At 36.0% G+C, this 21,267-nt stretch overlaps 1 long non-coding RNA gene across 3 annotated transcripts in view; it reads right to left on the bottom strand.

The window, feature by feature from the left end:
• Positions 1-21,267, bottom strand: part of LOC131512663 (uncharacterized) — a 130,590-nt gene that overhangs the window by 51,393 nt on the left and 57,930 nt on the right. The window contains exons 3-4 of one of the 3 annotated variants that reach the window (XR_009262226.1): positions 13,449-13,526; positions 11,780-11,839 (exon numbers count right to left, since the gene is read on the bottom strand). The exons of the other annotated variants lie outside the window; for them this stretch is intronic. This is a non-coding gene — a long non-coding RNA (uncharacterized LOC131512663). The remainder of the gene's footprint in view (positions 1-11,779; positions 11,840-13,448; positions 13,527-21,267) is intronic. 3 annotated transcript variants of the gene reach the window in all.

The following is a 21,267-nucleotide window of genomic DNA, read 5'->3' as shown; positions in this document are numbered from 1 at the left end:
GCTTTCCCAGATGGGCTCAGTCAGCACAGATTCCAAGGGCTAGGAAAAAGGATGGGAAAAGAGACATTTGGTAGCCGACTAAATTTAAAATTTACAATATTGAGACAATCTGCATTTCCTTACCTCTCAGCTTTACCATCACCTGCAAAAGTTATTTGTGCCTAATGGGAGCTGCCATCTTGCTTAACAAACTTTATAACAGTTTACGATTTCCTAATAAAAAAATTCTTTGAAAGGTCAGGGGATCGTATTAATGTGACAGGTTCCTTCTCTTAAAAAAAATCTGTTACAAAAAAAGTAAATAGATGTTTGAATTATTGTGAAATAGTAAGTTTAAATGATGAGTTCTGTCCTACACATAGAAAAGTGTAAGAATGAAGATATATCTTGTGCATTTTTTAAATAATAGTCTAAAATGCTGACATAGGGCTTAAAACATACCAGGCAAATGTCCTCAGTGGTTTACATATGTGAACTCCTTTAATCTTCATAATAATCATGTGAAATGCCATTGTAAGAAGAAGAAGAAGAAGAAGAAGAAGAAGAAGAAGAAGAAGAAGAAGAAGAAGAAGAAGAAGGAGAAGGAGAAGGAGAAGGAGAAGGAGAAGGAGAAGGAGAAGGAGAAGGAGAAGGAGAAGGAGAAGAAGAAGAAGAAGAAGAAGAAGAAGAAGAAGAAGAAGAAGAAGAAGAAGAAGAAGAAGAAACATAAAGAAGGTAAATATTTTGTGCAAAGTGACACAGATATTGCCAGAACTAGGATTGGAACTGATGGTCAGCTGCAAAGTCCGTGGTCCACTCTAGACTATCATACAAGCTCCTCCACGTTTTATCTCATATTCTTGATTAGACTACCTACATAGGTCCACATTCCAAGACCTGATCTCTGTACTTTTCCCTCCAATTAACTGGCACCATTGGCAAACAGTGCCAGGAGATCTGATGTATCATCAAGGGCAAGTCTGACATCTGCTGATCTCCACCATCCTCCATGTTAGAGGAAACCAGAACTTTGCTAATATTAACCCCTCTTAGGCTGAGGAATCAGGGCGGTTGGTCGGTTCAGCCCATGCAGCCCTGAGTTTAAGCAAATAATTGCTCACTGCCCCACAGTAACATAATCCAGCTTCCACTGCATTGGGTTTCTGGCTGCACCAAAAGCTTTCTCAAACTTTCAACACTCCAGACCACAAATATGTGTCTATGTCTGAGAACATATGTGTTTTAGATCAATTCAGAGTCAATGACTTGGTGTCCATACCATTTAGTACATCATTTGGAAACTTGATAAAGTATGTGAATAACTATGTTTCCATCAAAATATACAAAAACATAGTTAAATATCTAATATTAAATCTTCTGTCTCCACTAAGCAGGCTTAGGGAAATGGTGCATGATGTGTACAGGGCTATCAGATTTAATAACTTCTACATATCAGGTGATCAAGAACTTAACCAAGAAGCCCTATTTTTACCCCTAAATGATAAAGGTGCAAAAGGGTGGGCTTTCTAAGTAGGCTATAACCCATGAGAAAAAAAAAAAGTCAAATTATGTGACTGTGCTGTACTTGCAGGGGTGACCAGCAGCAGGGAGAATCTTGCATCAAAGAAGGCTTTGCCATGACCATGACCATGATGATTAAATTAGAAGATGGAACTTTACAAGGAAGTAGGCCTGAGAATTTGGGGATGGTTTTGAGCCAGTAAACATACGTAGGTAGAGTTTAAGTCTAATTTGCCTGGATTTCAAAGAAGAAGAGAAGGACTGGGTTACAATGGGAAACAAGTTAGGCTCTCTTTCCTCCCTTCACGCTAAATCTTCCAGGGAAGACTGCAGGTTTTTTAACCTTGTGAATGAAGTTTCCATGGTTCTCTTGCAAACAAGCATTATAAACAAAGGGTGGAAATTTCCACAGCATTTTTTGCACTCCCTAAACATTAACAAGAGGAGAGTTATAAGCTATAAAATTCTTGATCTTTTAAGGAATACCCATAAATCTTTTAATATAAATCAGTATCTGATGTTCAGGCAGGATTAAACCACATTAATCATCTCCAAGATACATGCATTTCAGCATTTACATTATTGTTTATCCTACATAACAATATGAATGTATTAATTTTCAACTACTCAAATTACTGTACAGCCTAAACAAGTAACAATAACATGTGTTAAATGAGAATCTGGAAATAAATTTGATCTTACCAAAAAAAAAATAATAATCATAGTTTGTATTGCCTATGGAGTATCCTCTTTTTATGCACTTAAACAACAGCCTCCTAAATGGACTCTCTCCCTCTCTTCATTCATGTTGAGCCCACAAATATGAATTATGATACATCACTGTTCCAAAGCCATCAGTGGCCCTTCACTGACTAAAATGTTAAATAGAAGCACAGCATTTTATTATGGATCACATGACAAGAAAATGGTCACAATTGGAATTTTGCCAAACCAGAGTTTCCATGCTGGCTGTTTTAACTTTCATAAATGTTCTTTTTTCTTTTCCATTAAGATAAACAATAAATAATGGTATCTTGGCAGTGAAACGACAGTAATGATAATTTCCCCCAAAGAGAGTAAACATATAGGTAGTATGTACTGATACTCACTTTATAAAACTTGGCCAGGACTATTTTACAAAATTTTCTTGGCAATATAAATGGATCTCAAGTTGAAAAGTAATAAGAATTCTGTATTTTGAAATATTAACCAGATATTAATGTTACATTTTTTGCAACAGCTATATTCAAGAGTTTCATCTAATACTTTTTTCTATTTAAAATGTTTCATATGTAGTCTTTATAATCTTGAAAATAGAAGAAAAAATATAATATAGAACCAAAAATAGGAGTGAACTAGAAGACGGAAGAGAGAGATAAAATAGGTAGAATAAGAAGCAGAAAATCATGGCATCAGGATGAAAAAAAAATGGTTAAAATGGCATGTCTAAAGATAATGGCTATTTTAAAACAGTACATATTTAATTGAGATTTTAAGAAAATTATAGATCGACTTGCTATTGTAAAAAATAATATGGGGAGATCCTGTGTACCCTTTACTCAGGTTCTTCCTTGGTAACATTTTGTTTTTGTTTTTTTTTAAATTTTTTTTTTAACGTTTATTTATTTTTGAGACAGAGAGAGACAGAGCATGAACGGGGGAGGGTCAGAGAGAGGGAGACACAGAATCTGAAACAGGCTCCAGGCTCTGACCTGTCAGCACAGAGCCCGACGCGGGGCTCGAACTCACAGACCGTGAGACCATGACCTGAGCCGAAGTCGGACGCTTAACCGACCAAGCCACGCAGGCGCCCCTCCTTGGTAACATTTTGAATCATGTCATTGACATTGACATAATCCACTAGTCTTACTCAGATTTTCCCAGTTCTACTTTACTCATTTATGTATGTGTGTATTTTCTTCTCTATATTATTTCACACATACAAACTCGTGTATCTACCACCAACAGTCAAGAAACTGAACAATTCCACCACCAAAAGTGTTCTTCCTAGTTTACTGTTAGAATCACACCCACCTACTCTCCACCATTCTTATTCCCTGGCAACCAATGAGTCCTGCATTTTTGAATTTTGCATTTCAAAAATGTTACATAAATGGAATTACAAAGTATGTAACCTTTAAGGATTGGTTTTTTTAACTCAGCATAAATCTCTAGAGAGTCACCCAAGTTGTTCCATATATAAGTACTTTTCCTTTTTATTGCTGAGTATTCTATTTCTTCTAAATTACCTAATTTTTTAGCATGCAGTTGGTAATAATATCCCCTTGTTCATTTGTTAAAGGCTGCAGGATCTGTAATGATATCCAATATTTCATTCCTTGTATTGACAATTTTTCCTTTCTCACTTTTTATTTTTATTACTGTTAGTGATTTTTTTAAAAAGAACAGTTTGCTTCATTAACTTTATTATTTTACTATTTTCAATTTCATTGATTTATGCTCTTATCTTTATTATTTCCTTTCTTCTGCTTGCTTTGGATTTGTTTTACTTTTCTTTTTCTAGTTTCTTGAGGTAAGAACTTAGGTTATTGATTTGAAAGCTTTCCCTATTTCTAATTCAAGTGCTTATTACTGCATAAGTTTTTCTTTTAACACTGCTTTAGTGGCATCTTATGTACTTTGATAAATCATGTTTTTGTTTTCATTAAGTTCTATGTATTTTTTTACATTTCTTATAGGTTATTTGGAAATGCTATTTAATTTTTATGTGTTTAGAGCATTTCCTGTTTTTTCCTATTACTGATTTCTAGTTTGATTACATTCTGATCAGAGAACACTTCTACATTATTTCAATTTTTAAAATTTGTTGAGGATTTTTATGGCCCACGTTATTTTAGTGAATGTTCCATAAGTGATCAGAATATATATATATACATATATATATACATATATATGTATATATATACATTTGTTGTTGGTTGACTGCTCACATCTTCTTTATCTTGTCTTGATTTTTTGTCTAGTATTTCTTTTTTTTTTCCTCCAAACTCATTAACTTTATTATTCTGGAAATAAACTTCAAGAATTTTAAGTAATTTACCTTTTGTGGAGCCACCTATGGCAATAAATCATCAAGAATTTGTATCTAGACTTTGCTTCTTTTTTTTTAATTTTTTTAATTAATTAATTAATTTATTTATTTATTTTAATTTACATCCGAATTAGTTAGCATATAGTGCAACAATGATTTCAGGAGTAGATTCCTTAGTGCCCCTTACCCATTTAGTCCATCCCCCCTCCCACACCCCCTCCTGTAACCCTCTGTTTGTTCTCCATATTTATAAGTCTCTTCTGTTTTGTCCCCCACCCTGTTTTTATGTTATTTTTGTTTCCCTTCCCTATGTTCATCTGTTTTGTCTCTCAAAGTCCTCATATGAGTGAAGTTATATGATATATTTGATATATGGAACTCTCCAGTTCCATCCACGTAGTTGCAAATGGCAAGATTTCATTCTTTTTGATTGCTGAGTAATACTCCATATTATATATAAATAAATAAATAAATATATATATATATATATATATATATATATGTATGTATATCACATCTTCTTTATCCGTTCATCCATCGATGGACAATTTAGGCTCTTTCCATACTTTGGCTATTGTTGATGGTGCTGCTATAAACATTGGGGTGCATGTGTCCCTTCAAAACAGCACACCTGTATCCCTTGGATAAATACCTAGTAGTGCAATTGCTGGGTCGTAGGGTAGCTCTATTTTTAGTTTTTTGAGAAATCTCCATACTGTTTTCCACAGTGGCTGCACCAGCTGGCATTCCCATAGTATTTCTATCAGTAGCTGAGAAGGGGACTTTGAAGCCCCCATTGATAACTGTAAATTTGTCTATTTCTCATTTCAATTCTATCAGTTTTTGTTTCATGTATTTTGAGGACCTGATATTTTGTGCATGCACATTTGGTATCATTATGTTTTCCTGACGGATTATTTTTTTTTACCATTATACATTGCCCCTCTTTGTCTATGGTAATTTCCTTGCTCTGAAGTCTACTGTAATATTAGTATAACTAATCCTATTTTTTAAATTTATTGTTTGCATAGTGTTTTTCCATCATTTTATTTTCAACTGACTAAATGTGAAGTGAATTTTATGTAAACAGTGTACAATTCTGTCATTCTTTCTTTTAATCCACTGATCAGTCTCTGGTTTTTTATTGGTATATTTAGACAATTTACATTTTAGGCAATTATTAACTGTGACCTAATTTGATACAAATGTAACTCAAAGCAAGCAGTCTGCTGGTAACAACACTTTACCACTTTAAAATGTGGAAACCTTATTTCCAGTTAAGTAGATCTTCACTCTCCCCATCTTTAAACATCATTGTTTAGAGTAATTTTACTCATCAAATATGACTTATAAAATTTATGAAATAAAGGATGTCCATTGTATGTACCCATAATTTTTCACTTTCCTTTGTTTTTTTTTTTTTATTGATGCTCCAGGATTCTTTTCTCATTTCTTTCTGTTTGAAATGTTAAGAGTAAGTCTTATAGTGACAAATTCCCGTGTTCTCCCTTCACCATTCAATATCTTTTCTTCTCATTCCCTAAGAAATGTTTCACTGGATATAAAGTTCATGACTGACCATTCTTTTCTCTCAGCACTTGAAAATGTGCCACCTACCTCCTTTTGGCCCCCATGGTTTCAAATGAGAAATTCATCGTAGTATAAATTGGTCTTTTCCGTTAAGTAAGTGTTTCCCTTTGCTCTCAAGACTTTTTCTTTTGTTTTCAGTTTTCAAAAATAAATTACGGTGTGTCCGGTGTGGATCTGGGGGGAGGAGGTGTGTCTTATTTGAGGTTTGCTCAGCTTCTTGAATCTGTAGGTTTGTATCTATCACCAAAATGCGGGATTTTTCAAACATTATTTCTTCAAATATTCTTTCAGCTTCATTTTCTTTCTTCTCTCTGGGAATCCAATGATATAAATATTGGATTTTTTGTTACTGTCTCACAGATACAAGTCTCTATTCAACTTTTTCCAGTCTGTTTTATGTCTATTTTTCAAATTGGGTATATTTCATTCATTTTTCTTCAAGGTCACTGATTATTATCCTTTGTCCCTTCAATCTACTGTTGAACCTATCCAGCAAGGGTTTTTTTAAATTGTTATTATGATTATTATATTTTTCCATCTTACATCTTCCATTTGGCAATCTTTTACTATTTCTACTTTTTGTTGAAATCTATTTGTTTTTCATTTGTTTCCAAAGAATGTGTAATTGACCAATAAAGGATTTTTATAAATGCTCTTTACAATCCTTGCCAGATAATTCAAGCATCTGATTCATATCAGTTTTGGCATCAGTTAACATCTTTCCTCATTCAAGTTGTGACTTTCTTGTTTCTTAGTAAGACAGGTGATTTTCAATTAGATCATGGACACTTCATCTGTTTTGTTAGGAGATTCTAGGTCTTATTTAAACATTTTATTTTAGCAGGCAATCACCTTGTTTGGGTTCACCCAGCTCTTGGTCTCCTTTTGCGTGTTTTGATTCCAATGTCAGTTTAATTTTCAGAGCTTCTGAGGTATTATTTTGGTCTGCTTGATTTTTCTGATGCCACTGGGGCTCCCACTTGTCTCTTTCTAGTATTCCTTGTGGGGGTGCAAGGAGTACCCCTACCACCCAAGGTGACTAATGGATGAAAGATATTGGGGGGTTCCCTCTTACTTATGTCCCTGGCTGCCCTGGTATCTCTGGACAGGGAAAGGAGTCTCACACCCATGGGGTCGAAGAGGCTTCTGGGGCCCAGCTACATGCCGAGAACACTTCCTTCTTGCTGGTTCTGCCCACCTGCCCCATGTCTGTGGGTGAGGAGTCTCACGCCTTTGGAGACAAAGAGGATCTATAACACACCTATTTATTTTGACTGGGTCTTTCCTGCCCATTCTGCCCACATGCTGCAGTATCTCCATGAGACAGGCCCAGAGGAATAAAGTGGCTTTTCAGACTAGATCATTTGCTATATCTGTGTTCCTATTGCCAATCCTTTCCACTGCCTCAGTATCCTTTGGTGAAGAAAGGAGTCTCAGGACCGCTTACTGGTAGGGGGAGCTGTCTATCAATCCCCTTTGTGGATGGTGTCCAACTCACCTGATACTGTCAGAGGGACTCCCTTTGGATATGGAAGAAGGATGAGGTTACCTGGGCTGCTTCTGTTGCTAAGATGGGGTCAGAAAGCACTAGGCTGGGGTGACCTTCTCTGTTGGGGAGGCAGACATCCTGCCACTGTGTGTTTCCTCTAGCCTTGGAGTTTCATACCTGTTTGTCTTTTTCTTGCCACATTTTAGAATTCTCCCTGAGTTGTCACTTTAACTGTGTCCAAGTTTATGAGTTGGACTTAGCAGGGAGAAACAGGTCCAATGCCATCTTGTTTGGACTGTAAGCCAACGGTACATTTAAAAAACAAACTTCCACATTATCTGTAATATTTTGCTTTTTTCTCACTTCCCAATCCCCCCCCCCACACACACAAAATGAATTAACAAACATAACTTGTGATCTTAATGACAGTTGAAATCTTCTTCATTAATTTTTAATATAACTTCGATTCTTGTGTAGATATGAAAAATAATAGAAATTCCACTTAGAAATATAAAATTCTGGCCTATATAAAATTGGTGAAATTATTCTTATACATATAGAAATTGTTTGTAGAAACACTATTTTTTTTGAAGTTTATTTATTTATTTTGAGAGAAAGAGAGTGGATGCAGGGTTGGGGAGAGAAAGAGGGAGAGAGAGAGAAAGAGAGAGAGAGAACCCCAAGCGGGCTCTGCACTCTCAGCACAGAGCCCAGTGCGGGGCTTAATGTCATGAACTGTGAGATCATGACCTGAGACAAAATCAAGAATCAAATGTTTTAACCAACTGAGCTACCCAGGTGCCCCTGAAAACACAGGTGTTTTTATCTTTTAGAGAGAACATGCACACAAGGGGCACGGGAGGTGGGGTGGTAGAGAGAGAGAGGGAAAGAAAGAGAGAATCCTAAGCAGGCCTCACATTGTCAGTGCAGAACATGACACAGGGCCTAACGTGGGGCCTGGACCCAGGAACTGTGAGATCATGACCTGAGCTGAAACCAAGGGTCTGCTGCTTAACCGACTGAGCCACCCAGGTGCCCCTGAAAACACTATATTTAAAAGCTTAATATATCAGGGGCACCTGGGTGGCTCAGTCAGTTAAGCATCTGACTTGGGCTCAGTTCATGATTTCATTTCATGAGTTCAAGTTCCCATTCAGATGAGTACAAGCCTTGCTTCCAGAGAGCCGCGCTTCTCTTTCTTTCTTTCCCACTCCCATTCTCTCTCTGTCTCTTGCTCATGAGCACTCTCTATCTCTCTCTCAAAAAAAAGCGTAATATATCAAATTACAATCTTACAAAAATGTTTATTAATCATACCTCTAAATGCATTATAAATCATTTAAGTAACATTGCATGGTTTTAAAATTTGGAAGGACACAGATACTATATTCATGATTGAATAATAGTAAAAGAGGTGAAAACCTAATATCTTTCAAGATGATTCTATCTTTAAACAGAGCATTTAAGAACAGGATTAATTGCTAACCTTTAATTTGGTGGGGAAAATATTTTTAGAATTATTGGGTTTTAATGCCTTTGAACACTCTCACATTGAGTGATTTTATGCAAGACTGAGTCCTAAACAAAATTGGATGTATGCTTTTGTGAGGCAGTTGTATTCAAACAACTCTAACCTTAAAATATGGTTTATCAAATAATAATACTTAAAGAGTTTAACATGTTATTTTGTGTCTGTTATCTATATAAAATACATGTTTCACACTGATTTTTTATGAAAGATTTTTTTTTTTTTCTGAGGGCTCACATTCAATATTTTATGGCTTATACATCTATGTTTCCAGTGAGTCAGATATGTTACCTGATATGTTTTCAAATTTCCTTTGACATTTTAATATTTCAAGTGGGAATTTTGTTTCTTTACATATGAAAGCCCTCATTGTGAAATTGTGCTTTTTCAGTTCATTTGAAGGTAGCATTTTATCTGAGCTTTGGGAACAATGACTAAAGACAGCAACGGTGAAAATACATTGAGATAAGACAAAGTATCACTTAGAAAATTTTAGGTAAAATGAAAGTATAAGGTGGGAGTTTTAAAATATATCCACAAATTCTTTGATATACTTCTCTTTAAGAGGTAGAGCTTAATTGTCTTCCCCTTGAGTGTGGGCTGGATTGGCAACTTGCTTTTATCAAATAGGCTATGGAAAAGTGACCATGTGTGACTTACAAGGTTAGATAATTAAGGACTTTGCAATTTCTCTCTACTCTCCTTTGAATTAGTGGTTCTGGTGACACCATGTCAAGAGGCCACTCAAGTAACCCTATGTGAATGTCCATGTGGCCAGGAACTGAAACCTTCTGCCAAAAAAAATTAATAAATAAAAATTTTTTAAATAAAAATAAAAAACAAAAAGCAGTAACAACATCAAGGAATTGAGACCTTCTGCCAAAAGTTATATAACTAAGACCTATTGGAAGTGAATCCTATAGCCCTGGTCAAATTTTCAGATGATAGTAGCCACAGCCAAAAACTTTACTTGACTCTGACCTAGAACCATCCAGCTAAACCATCTTCAAATTTTTGACCCATAGAAAGTATAAGAGAATAAATGTTTGCTGTTTTCAGTCCCAACATTTTAAGATAAAATTTGTAATGTAGCAATAGATAATTATTAGAAATAGCTTCCCCTTATAGACCTTGACAGAAGGGTCATATCCTTTAATGTCCAGAAGTAAATATGGCCTGAAGTGGGCTAAATTTTGAAAACATTCTGGTGAAACACACAGCTATTTCCTTCTAACAAACCCAACTCTTCCTATCCATTTCACCTTACCAATATTCTTACTCCAATCTACTACACTACCGATTTTCTTTTTCATTGAAATTGGCATTGGAATAATAGATCTAGTAAATTTTTGTTTAAGTAGGCTTAAGTCAGTCAATTTCTCATATTCTATTTTATGGTTTTCAATGAGGAGATTCTATAGTAGCATTGTCTGTTCCTCAGAAATCAGATAATCACATTTTTATTAACAAATAGATATTTTTGTGTTCCGATACCTCTGAATATTCTTGTTCTGAACTTAACATGAAATTGCATAATCTGTGGTTGTCTTACATAAACTAGTTTAATATCATATTAAAATACAGAATGATCTGTATTTTCGCATTCTATGTTTGAATATATCAGCACATTCATCCTTTAATACAAACACTTCAGTGAAAATGAATGTGAAATTATCTGGAGCAAAGCAACCTGCTGAGTTGTCTGTTAAGCAAGAACTGTGGCAAATAATGACTTCCTAAATTGGACAGTCTTAGGAGTGACATAATTCTGTCAATGGTCAAATTATCTTTGCTGAAATCCCACTGTTTTGTGCAAGGAACTCCCAAACAGAGTGCCTTAGGAGTAATATTAACAACCCTGGTCAAGTCAGTATCTATATTTTTCCATCTAACATTTCGTGTGTCCTTTGGTTCTTACAAAGTGGCAAAATTGTACTGTTTTAGACAGATAGTTCTCCTTGAAGTGGAAATAAACTCTGTCTCTCTTCTAAACTGGATACATATTTCTCCCACTAATTATTTCATCACTGTATTTGGCTTGGCCAACTACTGTGTAGTTCATGATGGCTTTTTCTAGAATAAATGGTTTTAACTCCAAACTTGGAAGATATTTTTCTTAAAAAAAAAAAAATTGAAAACTACATTTCACTAACATGGCATGGGAAGGGATAAGTTGTTCCAAATATCCAAGTTCTTGGTAGAAAATTTTAAAAGTTACATATGATGGCTACATTTAATTAGCTTTCCCAATTTCATAATATCCTAAGAGTGATCCAAACAACAACAACAAAAAACAACGAAATAAATGTATGTACAAATCGCATTATATATCTTTAAGAACGATACAGCAATACATAGACTGCATTATGATAAGAATTAATAATTCAGGGTATTTCATCAGGAAAAGTTGTCTGCAAGTTGATTTGAATATTATTTTAACATCAAATTGGTGTAAAGTACAACCAGAGTCCCATGTATAAAGACTCAGTGACAGTTATTAATTGCTAAAATGAAGACTTGTGGCATTTTAAAATTAAGATTAACAATTTGCCATCACACCAATCACTCCTGACACTTAAGGCTGAACTGCGTCTCTTATGTTACCAAATTATGACAATACCAGCTCCTGTCTTCTACTGAAAGGGACATTTCAAAAGGTTGACAACTGATCCTCAGGAATCTGAAAGGAAATATCAAGTAGGTGTTACTTATCCGCATGTGAGGCTTCCAGGAAGACCAGGGAAATTTGTTAGGCTCAATATTGCTGGAAATTCACTTAATGCATTCTGTCCTTCTCCCTAGTGTCTACACAGGAATGATTTAGGAATACCGGCTGCCATGTCTTGATTTAGAACTAAGATCTTAATCACAATAAAACCCCTGCCTTGGCAGACCTTTCCTGTTATCTTCATAAAGACCTCAGCAATAACAGGCACTCAATTCCTCACAATTCTCACGAAACCACCTTATGGTTTTTCTGGGCATCCATTCTCTTTTTGGAATTTGCATTTAGACCAATTGGAGATAAGATCTGGTGCTTCGGGGAGCAGGTGTGAAGAGACCCAACAAAAAGTAGAGCTGTGGAGGGCTGGAGAGCAGTGTGGGTTGAAGCAATCAATTTTATTGCAGGACACTTTTCCTCCTGCTACTAACAGCTGCTCCGAGGATAGTGGGGAAGCTACCCTGCTGTGAGATTTAAGTCAGAGGATGGAAAATCCACCTCATTTCCAGGCTGAAAGGTCCCACATTAAAAGACCATAAAGCTAAAGTCATTTAAATAGTAGCTCCAGGGGCATATTAACTTTTCCTTCTTATAAAATGTCTGTTAATATAGATCTCAAAGACAAGTTCCTGGTCACTTTAACATTCAACACAACATAACAGGTTTTTTAATTTGGTTTCCTGCCTCAGACTTTTGTGTTTGCGCAAGCTTACACACACACACACACACACACACACACACACACACATTTGATTAAATGAAGAAAAGAGCACCCTATCCCTTTTTATACATTGGAAGCCATCGCCTCCAAAAAGCTAACACTGGCCATTTGAAACCTTTGCAAAGCATTTAAAGTACTGAGAGGGACATTTCATCATTTCTGTTGGAAAAAAAAAATTATTTATTGCCACACATAGTGCCGCTACAAGCTTCAGGAGGTTTTAAAATTTCTGGATTGAGGATTTGGAGTATTTCTGTCCTGGAGCAATGCCTTAGAGGAACAACTCTGGAATATAAATTGGCCTTTGAGAAGTCCAGTGAGTTAGATGGCTGGATGCATGTCAACTTGCAAGTGTGCTCAGGTCTTCATGGAGAGACCTGAGCGGCGGGCTGGCCTGTTCCTGCTGCCGTCAGCCGGATGGCCCCTTGAGAGATGCAGCTTATGGGTGCCGTACTCCAACCGTTAACTACTTGGGGAGAGCGGAGAGAGTGGGATTTAGAAATGTCTGGCAGCTCAAGGATCCGGTTGGAATGCCAAGTAGCAGCTGAGACAACTGTGTAATAGCTTTACATTCCCAAAGGAGACGGGATTAAAAAAAAGAAGAAGAAGAAGACAGGTTCTTGTCGACTGTTTTGAGAAGAGATAATGCCAGTGCTTCTCAACAAGATCATTATTTTTGGTTTTAGAAATAATATATAAGTACATTTCACACCAAGGACAAATTAAAACACTGAATTTATAATCAGTGTGCCTGTCTAAATGGAAAATATAAATCTGGCTATGTGATGTGCTAGCTATTAATATTATATCCTAAAGAGAGCATGATGAATAAGATATTTGCATTACCATAGTCAGTTATTGTAATCCTTTGTGCAGTGTAGACATTGGCGTGGGCAAATTTTGTATGAAATTTTTAAAGTAGTCCTACAATATAAAAATACCAGCATTATTTTATTTTAGGTAATCATTGTTTGTATCAAATTATTAAAGCCAGCAAAATCAGGTATTTAAACAGAAAACCAAGAGATCAATAGCTCTTGAAAGATGGCACTAAATAAGATACTATAGCATAACATTGCTTGACATTTCAAAATTAGGAAAAGTGTAAGTTAGGAATTTGTAAAAAATCAACTACTGATAGAAATGTATGTGATATCTGGAGATGAAATTTTTCTAAATCTTACTTATTTGTTGTTTTGGTGTGACATAACTGATTTGTCTCCGTGGGATTTGAACAGATTGCCTAGCAATCTCATTTTGAAGAAAATCAAGCTATTTGTTTTAATACATCACTTTCCAGCTTTGAAACTCTAATCAGAACTTCCAGCAAATGCTCCTTCAGTCCTAAGAACATGAAGTCAGAGCATCCTATTTAGGGAAACTTCTCTTGAAAAAAAAAAAATCTGAATGAATGTCTTTGGTGCAAAGGAGAGTTCAAAGAGCTTGCCAATGCCTGGGCCTGGGGGTTTGTGCCCTGAGAGTGGGTGAGTCAGCATTCATTCTTCCACTGGCGCCATATGCTCTTGTCCTTATTTCCTTGGGTACCTGCCTGTCTCCGATTCCTTTAGCTCATCAGGAAGGCAGCAGCTGTTGGACTGTCTTCCTGAAGATGCTTATGCCTTAAGCCTGAAACTTCACAGAAAAGGAAATGCTAATTTGTAAACATCATCACCCTTCAATCACTGTGTGCCTGAATCATGGGGAATACCCAAAGTGATTTGTAAACACACCAGCATACAGAAGTGTTCCCTATTACGTATCTTTTGCTCTGTCTTAAGGGAGAACAGGGCCCAGATGCTTATATAATTCCTACCTTAACCCCACACGTTTTGAAAATTACCAAGGGCAAGGGTAGAAAGGAAAAATACTTGGGTAGGTATGATGTTTACCATATGTACCAGATTTCAAGTATCTTTCATCAAGCATTAAAATATTCCAGATATTTCAACATTTTTGCCTCAAAAATGCCTATTCCATTCTGCTGCTGACACCTGGAAAGCCATGCATGTTCTATTCTGTGTCTCCATTAGTTTGGAAAATACAGGCCTGAGAGGGTTGGTAGAAAGCCAGTGACTCTGGGGCATATTGTGAAAAGTCTCTTCTTATCAAATTAGCACAATCACTTAGACATAAACGTATTATTTTGGACACAGCTGGTGCTTAGTATTAGTAATTTTATTTTATTTAACTCAATAATAAATGTCAGATGGATAATGATACCTAATCATTGTTGTTCTATATCCCTCAAGAATACAGACGCACTCAAGTGGACTACGGCAAGATCCATGTTTTCCACAGGAGAAAATTGCAAACCAGTCAGCAAACAGGACATTTTTCCCAAAATAATGAAGGTCCTCTTACATGATCCTATGTACACTCACAAAGAAATATTCAGTAAGAGACCACCTTTGCCACATAACTTCAAGTTTCCTAAAACTCATGTAATCCCACAAAGTGTGCATCCTGCACTAGAAATACCTGCCATTATTTTTTGTTTCTAGGACTAAATGTATGCATTTTCAAGAGGTCCTCGTGCAAAGGAAATACATTATCCGTCATGTGTAGCAGCTTATCATCTTGGCCCTCATGATCTCATGTAGTAAAATTAGATTTTTTTTTTAGCTTTCCACCAGAGATTAGGAACTATAACAAACTAAGTAGTTTTTGAAAAGAGTGTGTGCAGCTTGGTGACGACCTAAACCCAGGGCACATTGTAAAGTGACACACACAACTGGGGCAGCAGAGGGACGTCCTTTGGACAGCCAGGAGGATGAGCTCCTGAGGACGCTGGATTTCTATTAGAGGTTATTCAGGAACAACTACAAGGAACAACTACACAACAAACTCTGCATCATATTTTTCAGCTCAATTACATCCCCTCAAATTCATATGTTGAGTGGATTTAAAGATAGGACCTTTAGGGATGCCTGGGTGGCTCAGTCAGCCAAGTATCCGGCTTCGGCTCAGGTCATGATCTCACGGTTATGAGTTCAAGCCCCACATCTGGCTCTGCACTGACAGCTCTGAGCCTGGAGCCTGCTTCGGATTCTGTGTCTCCCTCTCACTCTGCCCTTTCCGCACTTCTTTGCGTTCTCTCTCTCTCTCTCTCTCTCTCTCTCTCTCTCTCAGAAATAATAAATAAATAAACTTTAAAAAATCAGATAGGGGCTTTAAAGATGTAATTAAGATAAAATGAGATCTTATAGCTGGGCCTCAATTTAAATGACTGATGACCTTAGGAAAACAGAAGGTTAGGACACCAACAAAAGGGAAGACCATGTGAAGACACCAGAGGAAGACAGCCATCTACAAGCCCAGGACAAAGGCTTCAGACGAGACAGCCCTGCAGACACCTTGATCTCCAGTTTCTAGCCTCCAGAACTATGAGAAAATATATGTCTGCTATTCAACACCCCCCCCCCCTTCGTTTTGGAAGCCCTGGCAAACTAATATATCCTTTTTTTTTTTCAGCATGTGGGCCAGAATGAAGCCAGCCTTAGGCCTAATAGCATGTTACACAATTTAAAAACTTCAAACATAATTTAATGGAGTTCAACAAAGTCAAAGAAGTAACGCTCAAAAGACACAGTAGACTTTGAGGTCAAGAAAAAGAAATAAATGACGAAATAGGAAGAAAGGCTCTAAAAGACCAAGTCAGAAAAATTATGAATGAGATGGCTTAAGCCAGGAAAAACGAGACAAGGGAAAAACATGTGAAGAAACAAGTAGTATGTAGTCTATAGTGGTGATATTAACCTGGTGTTGCCAAATGGCATGGAGAATATGAAATGAAATAAGGTATGATCTTTTGATACCCTGAATAATGGACCCTTGGACAAAGTATCCAAATTATAACAAAGAATATTACATTTTACTTTTAAAAATATTGTTATAAGTAAACTTAAAAAAAAAACACTGGAGTTTTTAGTAGAAAAGCTCTTTGGAGTCAATTCATGAATTGAGTCATAACATGTTTTTATATATTTTTAATGTCTATTTATTTTTTTTTTTTTTAATTTTTTTTTCAACGTTTTTTATTTATTTTTGGGACAGAGAGAGACAGAGCATGAACGGGGGAGGGGCAGAGAGAGAGGGAGACACAGAATCAGAAACAGGCTCCAGGCTCCGAGCCATCAGCCCAGAGCCTGACGCGGGGCTCGAACTCATGGACCGCGAGATCGTGACCTGGCTGAAGTCGGACGCTTAACCGACTGCGCCACCCAGGCGCCCCTAATGTCTATTTATTTTTGAGAGAGAGAGAGCTCATGAGCAGGGGAGGGGCAGAGGGAGAAGGAGACAGAGGATCCCAAGCAGGCTCTGTACTGTGAGTACAAAGAATGGTGTGGGACTTGAACCCATGAACCATGAGATCATGACCTGAGCCAAAGTCAGATGCTCAACCAACTGAGCCACCCAGGTGCCCCAAATTATAACATGTTTTTAAAACATACAACTGCATTATGTACTTACCTCTAACAATTTACAAAACTAGGCTGACAAAAGAGCTATTGAAAAAAGAGAATTTGAATATAAAAGGGAACATAGTCTATAGCATCCTTTATTACACTGTATTCTAAATTTATTTTCCTCATTTTTCTATTACCTGCACTATTTGTGTTCATCATAACTAAAGAAAGAACTGAAAAGTTACGGTAGTTAAGCTTATATGAGTATTTAAGTAACCATTCCGTAAGACGTGACAATAGACGTGAAAATCAGTGTGGAAGCCATGATAAAAATAAAGAGGATGGGGGTTACTGGGGGTAAATACAGTGTTTGGGGGTTAATTTAAAATGCAACAGGGTGGGGGGTGGGAGGGAGGGCAGGGTGGGTGATGGGTATTGAGGAGGGCACCTTTTGGGATGAGCACTGGGTGTTGTATGGAAACCAATTTGACAGTAAATTTCATATATTAAAAAATAAAAAAAATAAAAAAAAATAAAAAAAAATAAAAAATAAAATGCAACAGGGTTTGAAAGGTAACGAAATATGGCTAAAGTAGCTTTTCTTTTTTTTTTTTAATTTTTTTTTAACGTTTATTTATTTTTGAGACAGAGAGAGACAGAGCATGAACAGGGGAGGGGCAGAGAGAGAGGGAGACACAGAATCTGAAACAGGCTCCAGGCTCTGAGCCGTCAGCACAGAGCCCGACACGGGGCTCGAACTCACGGACCGCGAGATCATGACCTGAGCCGAAGTCGGACGCTCAACCGACTGAGCCACCCAGGCGCCCCTAAAGTAGCTTTTCTAATAAATACCTTGCTTAAGTATTACTGAGCACAAAAGATATAAAAGTAGTCAGACAATCCTGAGAGAGAAAAAAATTGGTCTCATCTCTCTATTTCAGAACCCATTTATCTATGATGGCAATTACCACCTTCTAGTAGGTATTTAAGTGTTTATCCTCACTAGTTGGACTATGGTTTTAATACTGAATTTTTTTTTTGTTTTCTACTTTTAATCCTTAACACACTCCCTTTGTAAATATAATCATTTAGAGTGTAAATCTGGATATTTTCTATATCACTAAGAGGTTGATTAAGATGGAATATTTTGTGGAATATGTCATTTGTGAAAGTCAATAAGCTCACTCCAATCCGAGACAATTAGAAAGAAAAACAAGAGACAGGACTAGTGCTGAATGTTTCCAATAAGCATTATTCCAGATCATCAACATGTCTTAGGAAGGTACTATCATGGAGCCAAGAACTCAAACAGAAAGTGATTATGATGCTGATGTCCCCCAGGAAAATAGAGATGCAAATAATTTAGCTGTAATATGGTCATGAATTTGAATGAACATCTTGAGATTGCTGATATGTTCTCTTTTTATTAGGGTATTATTGTCCAGAAGTTTATTATACGCCTGGCAGTATATTAGATGTCTCCCGAAGATGATCTTCAACCCTCAGACCAACACCATAATGTAGATTTCAGTATTCTCTTTGCTACCAATGAGTTGATAGAAAAACGACTGTTAATACTGAAAGCATTGTACATCTTTTCTTCTTCCTGCAAACCATTGTTGATTTACCAGCTCCACCTGAGAGCTGTAGGTCTGTTTGGAAAAAACTTCAGAGTTTGAAACGTTGTCTATTTTTTTTTTTTTATAAATAAGAAGATATAATTTTATATCCCTCTGTTTTGTTCACTATGGGACTGTATAAGGCATAAGCTCTACAGCTTGTGCCTGCAAATTTCATTCAGAGCCTAACTTCTTTTTTTTTTTTTTTTGATGTTTACTTATTTATTTTGAGAAAGAGAAAGAGAGCACGTACATGCACACACACTAGAGAGCGAGTGGGAGAGGGGAAGAGAGAGAGGAGAGACAGAATCCCAAACAGGCTCTGAGCTGTCAGTGCACAGCCCAACACGGGGTTCAGAGTAGGGTTTGAACCCAGGAACCGTGAGATCAGGACCTGAGCCAAAACCAAGAGTCAGACGCTTAACTGACTGAGCCACCAAGGCACCCCGGAGCCTAACTTCTAAGTAACAATAAACACAGCTCAACAAGGTCTAGCACAAAAGTCATTCTTGTTGAGTATCTGAGTGATCCAGCATGCGTATACTGAGGTTTCTCTTAAAATTAGGCTCTTTTCAGTAAGAATTACGATTCTTACTCTCAAGCTTGATTTTTTTAAAACTGAGCTTATTGAAGGCATAAATGTCTTCATTTTTTAAAAAAAGTACTTTGTATCTTTAAGAAGTTACCTAAATAGCACACTAAATTACATCCCTAGAAATCTTCCTTGAGCATTTTAATAACATATTTTGAAATTTCTCATCCAACTATTACCTTTATAATATTTCTGCCAAGGGGGATTTCTTGGCTGCACTTGATTCTTTTATATTTATTTGATAACTTATTTGGATTAAGACACTGCTAAGCCTTCTATTAAAATTCCACAACGGACTGAAAAAAAGAATTTCTCAAAGTGCCTCATGAAACTAGAGAATGTCTGAAAACTGAGAGAATTAATATCCATAAAATCCAAAGCATAATGAAAAAAAAATGATGTTCTACTTAGTAAAGATTGTCAAATTCACCTGCAGCACTCCATGGATTTTTCTTTATCTGCAAATTGCTTCTCAGTGTCTTCTTGTAAAAATTTATCTTATTGTTATTTTCACAGTTTAAATGTGACTCCCTGAATCCTCACTAACGCAATATAGAAATAATCAAATGCTTGTGCTAAGAATGAGAGAAATAATAGTACAATGGCTTTATGTCATCTCCATGATTTCTGCCTATGAGGGGTGACTGAACAGAGAAATGGTGGCTTCCAATGACAATCAGGTCACATGAAAGAGTTAAGATAACAAGAACTTCATTCCGCTTAAAGCTGCCCAAAATAAGTAAGTTGGACAAAATGCTAAATAATAACCACATGAAGAATGTGTCCTACTTTTGGCATAACCAGAAGATGCTGTTAAATATTTAAATGGAGAACATGTATATATGCAGATATATATGTCAAATTTAAGGAAGCATACCCCCAATACTTGGATTAAGTGTTAAAAGTTATTCATTAGGATATGATAATATAGTTTAGTAAAATTTTACCACATTTTGTTCTGTTCACATCTTTGAAAATAACCCAAATGAAAGTCTGTGAAAAATCTCTTTACAAATGATCAAATAGATGACTTACTAATCTTAGCAATTTATGATCCTGCTAATGTTAATACATCACACAAAAATTACAATAAGAAAAAATTTCCAACTTTTAGATTGAAAAAGAAAGACAGAAGTTAAATATTTCCTTTTCGATCAAAGTGCTATGAACTTGAAAGGATTTGCAAAGTGGAAACAGGTGTAGTCAACTGTTGGAGTATTTTTAAAATTGTTTGACACGTTATAATAGTGTGATCCAAAACTGAAACTTGACAGTACTATAAGCATTGGAAGATCATAAATCACTTTAGACAGCACACCACAGTCTTAGTTTTTGCCCACTATAAGTATTTTGTAATACTTTGTATTTTTAATATGGGAAAACGTTTTATTAGTTTTGTTAATATGAAAAAACTTGGTATTATTTTGCTTCCCAATATATAATAATATTGTACTTGCTGACACACAATACACGAGAGTATACAAAAGAATTGTGATATTATAATGCATTAGGAAACAAAATATTACCAAGTTTAAAGAGTAAGATGAAAATTTCACTTTCTTCCCAAATATTCAACACATTGTATATAATCCCATATTGTTCGTAAAGCAATTAAAGATTTTTTCTGCTTTGGCATATTTTAGATATTTAATTAAAGAATGAACACTTATGAATGATAATTTCAAGTGGATGTCATACATATCCACATTTTATAGTTGATTTAATTGATGCATAATTAAAATAACAAAGAAATTAGAACAGTTAAAACAAAAAAATTCATATTAATTTTGTTTTCATAATTAAGGACAGTTTCATGCAAATGCTAATAATTTCATGTTTTACAATGGCACTTTTCAGTGACCCCAATTATTTTTCATAGAAACAATCTCAAAACAATTTTATTTATCCCTATCATTTCATAGTAACACTGTGAGTATAAAACAATCCAGGTCAGAAAAATGGCACACGGGATGCTGGCTTCCTCTCTCACTCCATGCATCACTCTTGGAGTAATGTTCTCACTCCAACTGCAAAGTTTCAAAAGTTAA

The sequence above is a fragment of the Neofelis nebulosa genome, chromosome 5 (assembly GCF_028018385.1).
Source record: "Neofelis nebulosa isolate mNeoNeb1 chromosome 5, mNeoNeb1.pri, whole genome shotgun sequence".
Taxonomy (NCBI): domain Eukaryota; kingdom Metazoa; phylum Chordata; class Mammalia; order Carnivora; family Felidae; genus Neofelis; species Neofelis nebulosa.
This window is presented reverse-complemented; position numbering and strand designations above follow the sequence as displayed.